Source organism: Homalodisca vitripennis, chromosome 3, assembly GCF_021130785.1.
Source record: "Homalodisca vitripennis isolate AUS2020 chromosome 3, UT_GWSS_2.1, whole genome shotgun sequence".
Classification (NCBI taxonomy): Eukaryota; Metazoa; Arthropoda; class Insecta; order Hemiptera; family Cicadellidae; genus Homalodisca; species Homalodisca vitripennis.
In genome coordinates, this window is record NC_060209.1 from 98,625,393 (window position 1) to 98,638,656 (window position 13,264).

The 13,264-nt window shown below is 33.4% G+C and overlaps 1 protein-coding gene across 1 annotated transcript in view; it reads left to right on the forward strand.

Annotated features, from left to right (window-relative positions):
- Positions 1-3,298: 3,298 nt before the first annotated feature.
- Positions 3,299-13,264, forward strand: part of LOC124357238 (facilitated trehalose transporter Tret1-like) — a 28,322-nt gene continuing 18,356 nt past the window's right edge. Inside the window, exon 1 of the mRNA XM_046808793.1 lies at positions 3,299-3,433. The gene's annotated coding sequence lies outside the window, so the exon portion shown is untranslated. The remainder of the gene's footprint in view (positions 3,434-13,264) is intronic.

A 13,264-nucleotide genomic window follows, 5' to 3' on the forward strand; every position in this document is an offset into this window, starting at 1 on the left:
GGTTAGTAAGTTCAGGATCTAAGTAAATATCTTTGGAAGAAGCAGGAGATTCACTCTTAAGCCTTACACTAAATGCTTTTTTATTACTTTCATTTTTAATTTGTACAGGAATATAATTTTTTTTAACTCGTTAATAGGGACAAAATTGATGAATGTTTTAATGTCTATTAACTTAATGTATAGCTTATAGTCTATTGTGCAAATTTGTGTTATTCAGTTTCTAGGCTATTAAGTTAAATCTCTCTTGGCCCTCTATTAGATGTCCTGCCCATTATAGAGTTGAGATAACAACAGATAACGGGATATTGACTTCTAAGGACTCAGTCCTCAGGCAAATCATTTTTGACAGATTACTTTGATATTTTTCACTCACTTTAGAGTCCAATTTGTTATAAGGATTTTACAGTCTATTAATATCCTTTCAGAACTTGGTTTGCTCTAATTATGCTCTAAATACTAATGTGCTAATTAATATACCTAACCTTATTTGGTTTCCTTAAACAGGGTGTTCATTTGAAAACTTCAAACTAGTATTAAAAGACTAATAGCCCAAGTATCAAAATTCTATAAATGGGAGTGTATAGTACTAATTGGGGGAACAAACAAAATTATTTTAAATGGCAGTGCTTACCCCTGTGCCCCCCGTACCCAAAGCCAAAATTTTGAAATGGCAACTAATACCTTGTGACACCTCAAATTGAAGCTCATAAAAATGCTGTATTTTGGTACAAATAAATTCATTCGGCCAAGCCATTTGGTATCAACAACCAGTAATGTAATTTTTTACATTACAATTATTAGTCTACAAACTACTGTACTACTGCTAATAACACAACACCATTACTTACTGAATGTAATGGTATTGCCAAAAAGCAAAAGATTTTGTGTGAAATTAAACTGCATTCCCAAATGTTTGGTGTGTTGAAACATGACCAAACATGACCAAAGAAAGACGCTTATGACCAATCTCCAATAACTATAGATAAGAAAGATAAAAAAATAATAAGACACTTGCTTGTCCTGTTTACTTACAAATACTGATAGCAAATTAGCAATTATGTTAATACTACAAAAAACCTTTTAACAATTAGTACAACACACTCTGTTTACAGAATTTTCATACTTGGGCTATAAGTTTTTTAATATAAGTTTCAAGTTTTCAAATGAACACCCTGTATATCATAATACCAAACGAGATTTGTAACAGAAATATTTAGTTATTTTCAATTGGATAAACATCAAATTGTCACATACAATATCTTAGCAAACATTTTAAATTAGTTACGTGTCTGACGACTAATTCAAATTAGTTTTTTAATCTGTTTGAACGTAATCTTTATCCTGTTTATAGATTTTCTTCTTTCAGACTTGAGATTCTTATCCATGAATTTTGAACTAATAAACAATAAGAAATTAAATAATCAAATATTTCAAATTAAATTGGAATATAAATAGAACTCTTAACATACTCACTTACTTGGAAAGCATTTATTAATATAATTGCAAATATTTTTCGGTATTAGTGCAGCAATTGAATTATTTGAAAACTAGACTTCATTCTATGTCATTCTCACCAATGTATTGGATTAAAAGTTGACCAGCATATTCTGTTGTTTGTTTCCTCTTGAAAAGGCAACAAAGCATTTTTCTTGTTCAATGATAAAAATCATTAAGTTTGGTTCTCTTATGGACATACTTCAAAGTTTGGTGTAAATTTTCAATACCTCAAATCATATAGGTAGGTTCATATATTCAGGAACGGATTTAGCATAAAGTGTGGGGAGGGGTCACAACTGGGGGATCTGAGAGTTATGAATACCTCCCATGAAATAGGGGTTACGGGACCCCCAGAATTGTCCATAAAATGCAAAAAAGAAATCATCTTAAAACAAATGTTTATGCATTTTGAGCCTAAAATTTACTTTTACAGTATATGAAATGATAACTAAAACAATTTATGTTTAAAAAATCTTTAGGAAGGGGTCAAATGTGACTCACCTTCTTAGATTTATTACTGCATTGATTAATCTTACCAGATAAGTGAAAAAGTGACATCAATAAATATAGTTTCCTAATAAATCTGTTGATGCATTGTTTGCAAAAAGCACACCAGGTTGATTTTGTTGAAACAAACATTCACTGCACTTGTTCTACAACATCGTCAGATGCATTGAGATGAAGTGGATATTTTTATTTTACAGAGATCTCAATTTCTAAGTGATTATGCCACTTATAAATTGTTGGCTACTTTAGAATATCATGCCAAAATGAGTAACAAAATTATGTTGCATAAAGTTGTTGATAAAATCCACAGTGTTTATACACGTGTGAAGACAGCAATCCTACATGCAACTGTAACTGTGTTTTCTACTGTTTCATTAGGTTTTACCTTATCATCAACTTGATCTTTTTGTAAAAAAATAACATCAAACAAGGTCTATAATATATTAACACAATTATAATATACATTTTAAAAGTTTGAAAGTATTTTTGAAACATACTGTATTTATTTATTGTATTATAATCAATTACTAAATACAAACAGTTAGTTTAAATATTTTTCTAAAACAATCTAATATGAATAATTATTAGCCATTTTTTAGGTTTTAATGCTCATTGCAAGAACTCCCCACTTCCTCCAGACCACTAGTAAACTTCCTTTTCCATTAGTTAATGCTTGTTAAACACTTGTTTTTGACAATTTCACTGTAACCTTGATTATTTGCTTGTAAAACTCTGTTCAAACTTTCTCGATAAAGTTCAACATCTCTGGTTTCTAATGACATTTTTTATTAAAAATTCAGTTTCAGATGTATTTCAAGAAAGATGGTTGAAATATTTAAATTACTTTTATCCCAAGGCTTTATGCTGACCCTATCCCAAACCATTGGCAAATTTACTATTAAATTTATTAGGATCATATGTTACTGACAAATACAGGTACCATGACTACCTCACGTTGTAGGAATTCTTACTATAAATTCCATGAATGCTACAATAGATAAATCCAGAAATATTTAAGAGACCTTATAATTTATGAGAAAATTATGAGGATTCACCAAAAATGTCTTGTACATTCTGTGTTTAAGTACATAATCTTACTTACAGTATTGAAAGTTATTCTCTTACTACTTCTCCACCAGTATCCAAAGGGGGTGGAGAAGGATCTACCCCCCACCTTTACCCTGCAAGGTACTCCAAATAAGATAGGAATGAATTGATGAGCTGAAAAGTTGTAATCTTAAACCAATAACATAACAGAACTCTTGATAAGATTTCTAAACAAAGCTCAGAAAGGCACCTGCAGTGGTCAAGGTCAATTTTTGGTTCTGATAAGAGGGTAGTCTTTTCCTCTCCAGTCTGGGCCTGAGACCACAAGCATCTCACTCCTCCATCGGCTCTGAAACCACGTGTTAAGTCTTGAAACTTTCCTGTAAGTAAAATAAATTACATCTTAGATTATATTCTTCCGTACTTTTTGTTATTTATAATAATTGTAAAATTTGTTATTTATTCATTTACTGAGAAATAATAAAGAAAAGTCATACATGAGCTGTATTCATAAATTTACTGTAGTAAAGCTAAGGAGGGACTTTTTTATTAGGTTCTTAGTGAATATGAATAAAAAAAAGTCACTTATTCCTTCATAATGTTTATTTTATATTGTTATGTTTGTAATAACTGATACCATTAATATTGTAATTTATTAATTCTGTAATACTTTAGAATGCTCTTGATACGAAAGAAGCATTTAATTGGCTTGTAAAGAAAATCTGAATACTTTTATTTTATGTATTGGGTGGAATTAGTACTATTATATAAAAATTTAATAAAAAAAAGAAATAAAAAGAAATAATAAAAAAGTCATACATGAGCTGTGTTCATAAATTTACTGTGGTAAAGCTAAGAAGGGACTTTTTTATTAGGTTCTTAGTGAATATGAATTTTAAAAAGTCACTTATTTCTTCCTAATGTTTATTTTATAATTTTATTTTTGTAATAATTGATACCATTAATATTGTAATTTATTAATTCTGTAATACTTTAGAATGCTCTTAGTACCAAAGAAGTTTTTAATTGGCTTATAAGAAAATCTGAATACTTTTATTTTATTTATTGGGTGGAATTAGTACTATTACATAAAAATTTAATGGTATCTCTGTGTATATTGCTCAATCACATACAAACTGCTGGATTGGTTGTACTGAAATTTTACATAAACATTCTTGGGTCCCTAGTTAACATACAGGCTTATTCCTGTTTCGACAATCTCACCAGGCCACACCCTACTGGTCTCTAAAGTTATGAAAAATTCCATCTTGGTCTCTAAAGTTGCATTATTGCAAGCAAATGTTATTAATTGAAAGAGCCTGTTAATATAGTTAACTGTTCTGTGTAAACCTTGTTTTTTTAATATTTTTTTATGACGCCATAACCATATATTTGATTAATTTAACTACTATTATAATTTTTCTTACATTATAGTAGTAAGTAGCTAGTAGTATAGTAGTAGAGTAGCTTGATACTAACAAAATTTCTTGGAATCAGGGGTGCCCAGAAGGGGGGGGGCATGGCGCAATTTGCGCCATCAAAATTTTTTGGGGGGGGCATGATTTTTTTTATGTTAACATTTTAAACCATGACGATAACCAGAGAAATGAGAATTATACTCAAACAGTTAAGTTAAAAGTACTGATTAATCATTTAACCATATCATCAAGATTCAAGATCGAAATTGCCATAGCTAAATATTATTCCGCCGTTTAAACTAACTCCAGGATCTCCGTGTAAATTCCTTAAGAGAAATATTTTATTTGTTTAGGGCGATTAGGTTGGCAGTGGCTCAACTGGCAACACTGTCTTGTCTGCCGTCTGCTGTCTGTCACAGTCACATCACAGCCGTTAGTGATGTATAGTAGAGAATTTATAGCATGACCGGTGACTTCGAGATGCGCCGTAGGCAAAGACGGAACTAAAGTGGTGGGGGGGTGGAGCGGCTCAGTCTCTTGCTGTATTTAGCCTTGTGAACTTCGGTCTCCAGTCTTCTACACGTGCCGCCAAAAAAAACATTCGCTTGTGCCAATTCACGAGTTGTAATACAATTTGTGAATTAATTGCGTTGTGCTCATTACGTTTTAAGTAAAGAGTTTGAGATGGATCATAGTGTAAAAAGTAAAATTGGAGGTAGAAAGGTTATACACGGCCAAGCAATAGAAGTGCTTCCCATTTTATGAAACGGGAAGCAGAAAGAAACCAACACACTTCTAAATTTGAAGAAAAGTTCAACAGCGTGTCGTAGAGGCAACTGGAATTTCTAAAAGTACGCTGAGACAAATTTTGAAGGAGGAAAAAAAATAAGTCCAATTGGCAATTCTTTTAGTATGCACAACAAAGTAAGAGAAAACGCAAACATACTAAAAGTAATCTGGACAATTTTGATTTGGGTGTAGTTCGAAGAACAATAAATAATTTTCATCGACAACGGGGTTTTATTATGTTAAACTATTGCGTGTGGATCGTTGGCGTTATTGTTATTTTAAGTATACATCATTAAATTAACTTGATACAAGTTGGTAGATAAAACTGAGTTTTTTCTTATTCTACTGTGTATATTGACAAATTAGTTTAACCAGTTTTATATTAATTTTTAATTTAGCAGCTAGGCTATGTCAGTTGAAAGTTTTGTAGTGTATAATTGTATCTACTATCGTAAATCTGAAGCTTACACGGTTAGTATATGATAAATTGAATTTTAATGGCTAACAAAGCGTAACAATTACAATTCTGAACTGTTGTCGTCGTTGGAGATCAAGAATAGTATAAATTCCTACCCTTTCCCAATTTATGAGAACCCTTTCTTACCACCAGGTATCTCTACTACGAACTCATTAAGAAGGGCGAAGCTATGATGAACACAATTTCGGCAGAACATAGTCATTGTTAAGATCACGTACATCGGTCCCAATATTTCCTGTATTGAATTCCCCATCATAAAAGTCCGTCGCCGTAACTTCAAAAGAGTCTAGAAATGTTCAAATATTCTCAAGGTCTCCTATATTAAATTGCTCATCATAAAAGACCACCGTGGAAAGAACATAAGGGTCTAGAAATGTTGGCAAACACTACAATATTCGGCTCCCGCCACCACTATGAGCCGGGAGCCGAAAAACTCTCAGTAGGGTTAGTAGCACCGTATTCACTCCCCTACTTTAGATTGTGCCCCCACGCGCTCAACTCCTCCACTCCTCACGAGCATCCCACCGGTCATGCTATAACTTCCCTAGAGTACTGATGTGAGTGTGAGTCGTTGAGTTTTGAGTTTGAGTACCTATTGCAACAAAAACAAAACTGTCTCGTTTGAAGAAGCTCGGATACGGACGTTAATGAAGGTTGAATGTGCGTGTATTTGTTATGCGTATGGTATGTCTTATGTTATGTTGTAGATTTGTGATTTGTTCATAACTAAAACTAAAGATGCCTAAGAGAGCAAAAACGTACAAATTTAAATGCCTAGAAGTGATGTGCAACACGATCCATCGCAAAGACAAATGGTTGGATCACTGTAAAGAAGAAACATAGTTACAAGTTTAAGAACAATTTAAAAATCAATTATAAAGTGGTTGAAATAAAAGTCGACAACGGCCCATGGCAAAAAATACGTTCCAGACCCAAGCCCAAGCCAATCTACATCCCTGGATGACATCCCCTCATGCTTTGACGAGTAGGCCTACCCAAGACCAAGATGAAGATGTTTTTTGAGCCAACATCAGAAAGTTTCCAAGATAAATCTACCAGCGAGATCGAGGACTGATGGCAATTACTCTAACCACTACTAGAAGTCACAGACTCTGAACTAGAAACACAAAGGTAGGCCTAACTTTGTAATAACTAACTAATGTAAACCTAAGGGGCAAAAACGGTTTTTACTTAGTCAAAATTTTAATATGTCTAGGCCTAGGCGCAGGGCGCAGGCTGTTATATTGTTTTATAGAGGCAAACACGATTAACACGAATACTAAGCCTTTATGTATCCAACCTACCTAAAAACATATCTTGTAAAATGTATGGTATAGCCTAACTTACCCAAGCTTGTATTTGAGGAGTCAAACCAAAGTCTGATTTGGTTCTGCCGTATTCACTGTTATAGGTATTTTGGTATTGTTCAGCACTCTGTGGAGTTAGGTTAGGTTATAACATAGGCCTAATAGTTATGTACCCAAATAGTTTGACCCAAATACTGAATACAAATATAAACCGTGTACAACATTCTTGACGTTCTTCACTGTCTGAATATTGTTGTAGTTCGCCAAAGTCCCGTTAGAGTTCAGAAGCTTCTTGGTTGTTTATCTATCGACGGGTAGAGCATAGAATTGGCGTGCATAGAAGGGTTAATTTTCTTCAGGCATATGTTGGAAGTTATAGGCAATAGGCCTACCATTTTTTTGAGAATTTTAAAACCTATTAGCTTAGGGCTTAATAACTTCTCACAGACTAAAAAAATTTTGTATATATTTGTAGATCAAACCAAGAACTGGAAGAAACAGGAACCTGACAATTTTTGGAAACAAGTGATGTAGATGAACCAGACTCGAATATTTCATCTAATGAAGATCACAGTGATCCAGCTTCATATGCTAACCTCAAGCTCTCTCCTGAAGACATAAATGTGGCTCTAATTTGGAAAATCAAGACTTATCATCAATAGAATTTCCGGTACTTTGGGATTATACCGACCACACCCAGACATGAATCGTTATTTCACATTTCGTTTCTACTGATTACTAGATTAGCGTAGAGAACAATATTTCGTCAATATAAAACAGGAATTGTCTTATCGCAAAACACCTCCCCATCCTCAGACAGAGGTCAAAGTCGAGCGTCTAGTAGATAACGTGATTGCAGAGTCTCGCCGCCCGTTCAGCTGGTGCATCGCTTTGTTGTACTTCCGTGTTTTACCTCTACATTTCTCCAAACACAAAAAATTCAACAAAAACAAACATTTACCAAACTAAAACTTTTTATTAAAAAAACACTCAAAACTTGTTTTTATTCTTGATCACATTCCGCCACCAAATGCGAGTGCCTCCGGCCATCAGCGCGGGCTTCGACAGCACCTTCGGTGCTGCCCCGCGCTGATGTCGACGAAAGAAAAAACATCCCTCGAGATAGTACCTATCAGTAAAATATCAAATTCTAGAGGGGCTAATCAGAAATATAAATTGAATTGTAATGGAAAGGCAATGATGTACCGTGCAAATCACGTGATGCCGCGCGGCCTGCCGTAATCAGGATTCTCGAGAAAGATAAGATAACAGCGACAACAATACCGATCACAATACCTGGGAAATGCTTGTAAGTTTGTAATTTTGTAATTGAAGAGTTGTTTTTTCGTTCTATCATGTTTGTTTCTATAAATTTCTATTTTTGTGTTCTTCATACTGGTGTGGTCGGTATATAATCCCAAAGTACCGAATTTCCTTCAACGGGTGGAAGAAAATTTAATCCTCTGTGGAAAAATTGTATATTGCCCAATAACAGTGGGAAACCTAGGAAGTGGCTAGTGTACAGTAACAAAAAGGACGCTGTATTTTGTTTGCCACCTAGGAAGTGGCTAGTGTACAGTAACAAAAAGGACGCTGTATTTTGTTTGCCTTGCACACTATTTGCACTTCCAACTGAACGGTCTGTATGGGGAACAACCGGCTACAGAGGGTGGACAGAGCATAGAGGAGAAAGAGATTTTTTACTCCACGAGACTTCCAAAAATCATATAATCTGCAGAGGTTGCCAGAATTCAATGGATCTCACAAAAGAGAATAGATTCGAGCCTTGCTCAACAATGTAACAGAGCAGTTGACCAAAACCGAGAAGTCCTGTCAGTTGTCATTGATTGTTGTAGTTACTTGAGTGAGGAAATGATTGCCTTTCGCAAAAAACGATGTTTTAGAAGGAAAGCTGTTAGGGTTATTTAGACTTATAGGAAAATATAGCCCAGATGCGAGAGTTTACCTTGAAAAAATTGATAGAGCAAGGGCTGAGAATGTAAGACTGGGATCTAATTTCTTGAGTTACAGGAATATTTTTGATATTATCAATACAATGAGTGACGTGGTAGTTAATAAAAAATTGTAACAAGTGTGAATTTAACCAACATTTATTCGATTATACTAGACTCTACCCAGGATGTGAGTAAAAAGAATGTACCACTATCATAGTTCGCTACATTGAGCACATGGATGATACACAACAAACTACAATATCAAACGTAAAACCAAAAGAGCGCTTGGTGAAGGTTTTTACAAGTGGGGATACATCCGGGGAAATGTTGTTTAGAGAGCTAAAGAAAATGCTTAACAGCCCTAAACCTTGATCCCAAAGGTATAGTGGGCCAGAGTATGGACGGTGCAGGGAACATGAGAGGGCAGTTCAAAGGTCTCAAATCACTAGTCACAAAAGAAAACCCTTAAAGCTTTTTATGTATGGTGCTGCTCTCACAGGTTCGCCCTTGTTGTAGAGCAGTCCCTTGATATATGCTGTCAAATGAGGAATTTGTTTTCATTCTTGGAAGATTTGTATGTTTTCATGTCAGGCCACAGGAGACACCAACCTTTTGCTCGAAAATCTAGAAAAGGGGGAAAAAAGAAGCAAGAGACGCTTAAAAAGGAGTACAGACTACTCCAGTACTAGAGTGGTCGAGTAAAACTGACGCCCTTCAAACCATTGTGAGTTGTTTTGAAACAATAAGAGATACATTGCAAGATTTGTCGACTGACAAGAATTCTGACAACAACACCAAAGCCAAAGCAATAGGCCTCCTAAAGCAAATGACAGATTTTGAAAATATAAGCACAATATACATAGCATCTTCTTTGTTCAAAATATTGTCTCCCATAAACAATTTGTTTTCAGTCACTACCATTGATTACAGTATAGTCCCAAAAAGTTATTAAAGAAACACAGGAAAAAACTGGCGTTCATGCGCCAAGATTCGGCGTGGGAAAAGATTGAAAGTGGCATTACTTCCTTTGCTGAAGAACACACAACATTTCTTTACCCACCAGACAAACGAATCAGAAAAAGGAAAAGATTCATGGACGAGTTGGCAATTGAGGAATGCATAGAAGACCCTATTAAGAAAGTAAAAGGTTGATATTTATTTCAACGTTCTAGACTCTCTCTACAACCAGCTAAATGACAGATTTCCAGAAAGTTCTCTGGCTATGGTGTCGCAGATGGGATATTTTTCTCATGATGGAATTTTGAAGATGGTAGATGATAAGAAAAAAGGCCTAAAATGTAATCCATCTTCAATTGAGAATCTTTGTGAATACTACAATCTAGACAAGGAATTAATTGTAGATGAACTAGACATCTTCATTGATGTTTACAAAGCTACTCACTTGGACATAGATATTTCTGATGTCATGTCTGAGAAGAAGAAATCAGAGAGAACCAGTACTGCTAACCCCGAGGATAGTTTAAGTTCTGACCATGATGAAGATGAAGAAACAGGAGGACGTTACAGTGACTGACAAGTTCAAGAAAAAAGAAAAATGTTGACGACTGGGTGTGAAAAGAGGATTTATTAGACCATACAGGTGCCTATTGAATCTATCAGGATTCCCTCATCTCAGTATTAATTTATAGGATACTGTTGTCTCTGCCAGTCACAAGTTGTTCTGCTGAGAGAACTATGAGTCGGTTGAAGATAGTTAAGAATCGTCTAAGAAGCACCATGGGGGATAGTTGGCTTTCAAGCTTGCTCATTCTTTCTTGCGAGAAAGAAATTCTAAAACAGATCTCAAATGAAGAAATCATCAACAGGTTTGCACTTTCAAGTGTGCAAAGAAAAAAACTTCTTTTTGTCAAAAATTTAAGAAAAAGTATCAAATGAAGCCGATTTCAACCTTTCAAATTTACACCCTATTTACCACACAGTAATCAAGTAACTATTGTAATGTTTTATTACTTTTTTCTTTTTTGTAAAAGTTGTTATTGTTATTGGTATTAGTAGATAGAATTTACAAAATGTACTTGTTCAGATGATATCTTTATTCCAAAAATCAAAACCATTTAATGATACATTTTGTTAGATTTTTGTTATTTACTCTTGTAATGTAAAAGTAAATACAACTACAACACAACATCAGTAACAACCTAATCCAATTTATAATAATTTAGAATACCTAAACTTGCCAACATTATATATTAATTTACAGCTATGTTTATTCCATTCACTTGTGAAAAACTCTGGTTATTGTTAAACATGATGCCTCCACCATAATAGAAACAAAATTAAATTAATACATTTATTAAACTTTTTAATACATGCCGTTTTATGAAATAAAGTTTACAACACTATTTGGATTATAATATGTTGTACTATTTGGATTGTATTGTATGATCAGCTGTAAATTGTATCTCATTGTTTTCATGACAGCAACATACTAGACTAGTGACTATAATTGCTATTGGAACTACAGTATAATTACTTATAAATAAAAGTGGTTTAAAATGACATATACATTGAAGATTGAAGTGCTATTATTTCATTGCCTTAACCTTTGATAACCTTAACCTTCAGTTCTTCAATTCTTTTTCAATCATTTTTTGGTTTTTTTGGATGGAATCTAACTTTTTATAAACGTTCCAAAATTGTATGAATGTTTACCAAAGTTGCTATGCAATATTCTTTTGCAATAAAGAATTATCAATGATATTATTATTCAACTTTTTATAAGTAACCTTAACATTTAAAAGGCAAAGCCTCCCTTACTGACCTTTTAATATCCTATATATTAAAAATATTTGTCATGTAGCTATTCCTGATGTAATCTAGTACTTTGATAAACATATAAATATATAAAAACTATAATAATTGTTTACTACTTTTTAGTCCTCCGTACAAAGAACGGATGCACTGCTAGTGTCAAAAATTATATCAAAATTCAAAAAGATACTTTATTTCTATTCTAAAAAAGATAATAAACAGTGGTATATATTTTTTACAATAATGAAAACAGAAAGAATTCCTCACAAGACCAAAGGTAAATGATGTCCTTTGGAAGATTAGAATGTAAGATGTGAATTTTATTGTCATAACACTGACTAATGTTAAAAACTAAAGGGGTTGGGTATTGGGGTACTTTTGGGGGGGCATTACACTTGGATTGGGGGGGGCATGCGCCATTGCCCTTGGGGGGGCTGGGCACCCCTGCTTGGAATCACTATTGAACACAGAATCCAGATATGAAATTATAAGTTTTACTGTATGCCAGATATAATGGACAAAGTTACTATCTAACATTTACTACAAATTTAAAAACTGTTATAAAAGCCCATCTTGGTTCTCTTTTGACAGAAGTAGGTGTCTCAGGCCTGTGTTTGTATATATATTTTCATGATCATGGAAACAAGGCAAAATCAACTATGTTACAAAAAGATTCTGTGATAGAAGTAGATTACAATGGCCATAAAAACACACTTTTTACATATTTTCTTGGTCTTGGCACCAAGGCAAATTTAACATCGGTATCCTAAATATAATTCACTGGAACCAGAAAATGTTCATACACATGCAAAACATACATAATTGCGTATGAAGTTGCAGGTAACTGCTAGTAGTTAATATAATAATCGTCTTTCCCAGCTACTACTATTTACATAAGGTAAAAAATGTACGATTATATTTAAAATTAACATAATAGACAGACTCAATATCTTTAACCCCTTTAATTAATAGCTTAATTTACTTTCTAATTTTACACATTAAGTACTTATAATTAAGTATCTTAGTTTTTTCATTATGTCTTTTTTCTGTGAATATTAGTTCTATGCAATTAATTTTATTCTTACAAAGTTCAGTAAGAAACATAACTTATAGTTTATGATTTATTATTATTATTAATATTCACTATTATTACTATTACAATTTAGATTTTCATATTGTAATCTCAACAATTATTTAAGAACTGTGAAAATTCCCCAATAGCAATCTTGTTGTGTTAATTAATAACTTAATTTACTTTCTAATTTTATTTAATAATTAAATATTAACGTATTAATATCATTACATGTTATTTCGTGTTCTCTATTTTTCAAACTGCGTTTACATGATATCCAATTATAGTGGTTGCAATGGCAGGAGGTCTTCAAATGGATGTCAAATTGAGAGGCCTCATAGTAAAAGCTTCATGAGACCCTGTTCAAACTAAGACAGGTCCTGACTACAATCTCACTTGTTAATTAAATGCGAAGATTTTCG